This window comes from Lottia gigantea (genome assembly GCF_000327385.1).
Source record: "Lottia gigantea unplaced genomic scaffold LOTGIsca_102, whole genome shotgun sequence".
Lineage (NCBI taxonomy): Eukaryota > Metazoa > Mollusca > Gastropoda > Lottiidae > Lottia > Lottia gigantea.
Window position 1 is genome coordinate 277860 of NW_008706795.1, and position 5421 is coordinate 283280.

Consider the following 5421-nt stretch of genomic DNA (forward strand, 5'->3'; position numbering starts at 1 on the left):
GCAACTAAAAATTGATTTTATTTTGCTCAACCCCTAGAATAATAAAAATGGATAGAGCACGAGAAAACCAATTGAATGTAATTCATAAATTTTGATTTTTATCAAATAAAAGAATTAATAAATCAAATCATTCTATGGTATGGAGTGCTGTTAGCTTATATTATTCATTTTATCTTTTGAATTATTCCAAAATATCAAGAATATTTACTTTTAATTAGAGAATACACATAATTAATCTTTTTAATTAAGGAAACCTCTTAATAGCAAGAATGAAAACCAACCCTAACAGAGCCTCAATTATTTCTAGACAGAAAGCTAGAAAATGCTTTGGTTGCTATGGTAGTATCAATACATTCAACTCAGAATAATAAAAATCAAAGTAAAAAATATTAAGTCACCTGGTTGTATTAATAAAAATTGATTTGTTTTTATCATAAAATGAAGAGCTTTTTGAATAGAATAAAATTTAATGTTGAAGTACATGATTGACATAAGCGGCTAGCTGTCTGTATTAAAAGAGAATTTCTCATTTTTACATTTCAATTCGTTATATTTGTGATGATCTAATCAATCTTTCATTTGTTAAGTATTTACAAAACAATTTTACTTTTCTGAGGAAATATACAGTTTGTCAGACCGGTCAAATACAAATAAAGGGAAGTAACTCTAATGTCAAATATTATTTTATTTTGACTTGTAGTAATAATTTACAAAGTAACTATATATATCCTGGCACAATGACTGCTAAACAGTATAAAGAATTGTGTAGCCTTAAACTATGTACATAAGCGTCATAGTACAATATTCCAACCTTCAGAAATCATTCAAATGAAGATAGGGTAGAGAAAATTTATGTAATTTTCATTTACAGGCACAGTCCTTAGCAGACATGTAGCTACTCTAAAAATTGGATTGACCCCCGCCCCTCATCCCCACCCAGTGGCGGAGAGCAAGGTTTACGTCCGGGAGGGGGCGAAATATCTCAGATTGCCCAAATTTCTAACCTAGTTATGAGATTTTTGCCAAAAAAAACTTGCTGCTGCCCCCTCTGCAACCCATTAGTCTCCGCCACTGCCCCCACCCCCCTGAAAAAAATTCTGACAACTGCAACTGCATTTCTGAAACTAAACATCATACACCATTGCCCCTCAAGATGTATTTCTTGATTTCTGAATAATCAAGTCCGGCTACAGGCATGATCCATTAGAGCCTGAATTAAGTGAAATTTGAATTTCGTAACATTATTACACAAGGAGGACATACTGAAATCAGACGGTCATTTCAGGTTTATTTCATGCAGGAAGCGTTCACTAAGTCAAACACACACCTACACTATCTCATTATTTGCTTGCTACTAATAGTTTTGTTCCTGACTATGACACTCAATATGTGTAAAAACTGTTGTTAATGTAATGACAAAACATACTTTTTCTATAACCACCAAGAATCTGTCTTCATTTACCATTCTAGTATATAAAGAGAGACTAAACAAATTCATATCAGATATCAATAAAAGCTTAACAGAAAAAAGAACATCCATTAAACGAAGCCACCAAAAAGACATCAGGATCTGACACAAACAAGAGATCTTTCTTCACTAAATATCATTTTGAGCAAAAGTCTGTCGTGTGCTTTGCAAAATACATTGTCTGCATACGTACAATATTTTATCATTTCTGTTCTATGTTTCAATGAACAAGCGCCTGGGTATCTGCAACTCTTTATTAATAACAGGTGCCTGCAATTCATGACAAACTGCAGGTTTGATACTTTGAAAATTTTTGTGAACTGCCCAGCTTGAAGGCATGTTTGATTTCTAAGAGCATCCTTTTAAACACCTTTATGGGCTAAACAGAGAGTAAGATCAAAACTTCTTTGTCATTTTAAGTGAGAAGGCCTCTTTAAAACTATTTAATGAATGTGAACAATGGTATCAGTTTACCACAAGTCAAAATGTTGATATCACCTGTCAAAATATTGTGTATGTCTCAATTCAATAAATAAACAAAATGGCTAACATTTTAAATCTGTTGTTCACATCTATTGACCACAAACATTAGGTTTACATCTATAGTGTGATCACTTCAAAAGGCGTCTGCTTTGTACAGGGTTACAAGAATTTGTTTGATGTGTGTGAAGAGTCATTTGAATAAGTCAAGGTCTTGTTTTTCTATCTATTTCTTTCAATCTACATGCTGATTCTATCTTGACCTCAAATGTCCAAAAAGATCTTACTTTCACAATCATTATTTGTCTTGAAGGATTTGACCGTACACAGTTTGAGAGTTTATGTATCCATTCGCACAAAACTAGTAGTGTTTGGGTGATTTTCTTCAACTTACAATCTCTAAATAGCAAACATAAAAATCAAACATACTATTGTTAGTTACTTGTACTTACTAACCTGGAGTGGATTCCATATTACAATCTTTCAAAACTGGATCTTGTACTTGTAAATTATTGGGTGGTTTTCTCTAATGACCTCAAATAGAAGCAGCTTTTTATAGAGATCAACTCTGCTTCACAGGTAGTTTATCTCTTAGAATGAACATAAAATCGTAATTCTCAAACTTTGCTATGGCCAATAAGCCATCAGTGGAATTACCTGGGGTTATTAATAAAAATCAGAATACCTGTATAATCTGATAAATCCATAAAACTAAATCATTTTCCAAAATATATGCTTAAAGGTCATGATTTGCCATTTCCACCGGGTTTATTTGGGTCTTGAACATATGTAAACAGTCTTCAGAAGTAATATAACTGCTTGCATAATCGCTTTAAATATACTTTCAAACTAGAAATTTCACTTTCTTTTTCTTTTAAGATTATGTCTTTTCTATATATGGTACAGTATTAAGAATAGACAATCATCCTTTTAACTTTCAAAAGCTGATTTTTATCTACTCGACATTAAGCTAAGAACACTTTTACTCATTAGCTTAGCTGAAAAAAATCCCGCTCCTGAGGTGTGATTGGTCAGACAGGAGGCAAACGTATCCCTTTAAAATTATAAATTCAACTGATTGATATATAAGATAACTTATATCTGACAAAGTTTTAATTTAAATTTGATGTTCATTCTAAGAGGTAAAATACCTTCAAGTGAAAGAGCATAATTTTGGAACATAATTCATAGAAAGGGACATTGAACTGATTTTAACTGGGATGTTTCTTACCTTAAATGAGTTGCATTATCAACAGCTTGATAGCTATTACTTTTCTCATTGACACACTGTGCTACAGTCGGCTCCAAATTCAAAAATCTTCGTAAACACACGAAAACATTCAAGCAAGACATTTTGATAGTATGTGTTAATATTCGATTTTGTGAGTTTTTAACCCAAAATAAACACAGTTTTCAATCAACAACGTTTTAAAATATATACGGGTGCTGCTTTTTCTTCAACATCAAATTTTGTAAAACGAACAAGGTATGTGTTAAGTAGTTATTAATTTCAGACCACAACTATTCTCGTACACTTAAAGCTCACAACTAAAATATTAACTCCAATTGACAACACCTTTTCCATTGTTTTTTATTTACTCACAAAAATTAATAATATTCCAACATGTAACATTTTTATGTTTATCATAAATCTTCAAAACAATTTCACAATCCAATTGATTTTATAATATCCAATTTTTTTAGATATATTCGATCCAATTACCTTTTGAACATCTCAGTTCATTTAATCAGTTATTTAATGATTTAATACAATTACTTAGAGAACATTATACTCAATCACTATATTGTCACTTTACAAATATACAACTAATGTTAACTAACAGGTATCCTTTTAATGTTTTGAATAGATATTCCTTTTATGTTCTGAACAGGTATTCCTTTTATGTTCTGAACAGGTATATTCCTTTTATGTTCTGAACAGGTATTCCTTTTATGTTCTGAACAGGTATTCCTTTTATGTTCTGAATGGGTATTGCTTTTATGTTCTGAGGTGGTAATTCCTTTAATGTTCTGAACAGGTATTCTTTTTTTATGTTCTGAAGTGGTATTCCTTTATGTTCTGAACATTACTTTTATGTTCTGAATAGGTATTCCTTTTATGTTCTGAACAGGTATTCCTTTTATGTTCTGCACATTACTTTTATGTTCTGACCACATCTGACAAATGCACTGACCACATCCAACTATGCTCTGCATAAATCCAATTTTATGTTCTAAGCACATTCAACTAATGCTCTGAGCACATCTGACTAAGATAATGAAGAAATCCTGTTTTAATGCCTTTTAACACATTCAACTAGCCTCTGAACATCTAATTAAAATTGGAACACAAATATTCTGAACACATCTAACATTCTGAAGTTATATTCTCAAAATCAAATTTTGGTTGATAAATCCATTCATATACCATCCAATTTATCTTTTAAACACCTAGTTTCATGTTTAACTTTTCTCTCATGAAGTCTCTGAGAATTATAAAACACTCTATCTTGATAGTAATAAAAATGTCATGAAAATTAATTCATAAAAACAGCTCGATATTTTGATCAAGTATTTTCCAATAATTTGATGATAGTATGTAAGGATACCTATCACTGTCTATATAGTCATATCTATTGTGTTATTGTTGGAAGGTATCTTGTAACCAATCTTATAAATTATTCTCTTTTTCTCAGTATTGATCCTCCATCTTATCATTGTCATTCAACTTTCTCAATGTTTCAACATTTCCATTCCAATTAGTTTGTTTATATTTTAAAGTACTGTTATATATAAAGGTTATTGTTCATATTACAATGGACAGGAATGACACAATGTATTGCCATATTAGACTCAACTCATAAATTGAAAATTTGCACAATTTGTCATTTTTTCATTGGTGATTTCCATGAAAGGTTAAAAATAGTGTCCCAAAGACCAAGAAAGCAATTCTTGGAAACTGTGTCATATAGAAATTTAGAAATCAAAGTCTATGGAATAATAATACTATCCATACCAAAATCAAGAGTCCACACCAAATATCAACTTTAAGCAGGAATCACATCCAAAGCAAATTTTTGTTCTTTTGTATCAAAATTTTCTCATAGTCAGTCGCTCCACTTTCAACCTTCAGATCTAATTCGGTGTGTAAGTTTTATATTATATCATATTATATCATATTATATTACTTATATCATGACTTAATCATAATAAAGCATAGTCACGCTAAAACTATGCCAGACACAGCAATGATATATCAATGTATAAATTCTTCTGTGATTTACACGCACAAAATCAATTGTTAAAAAAAAAACTACCATATATATTTTGTCATAGAGTAATATGTTGATTTCCTATCACAATTATAATTTATAATTAGTCAGGATTGAATATCATGAATTACATGCAAAATGTCTCAATTTTTGTATATTGTCATCACTATTCTCTGAATTACTTTATAAGTCGAAGATAAT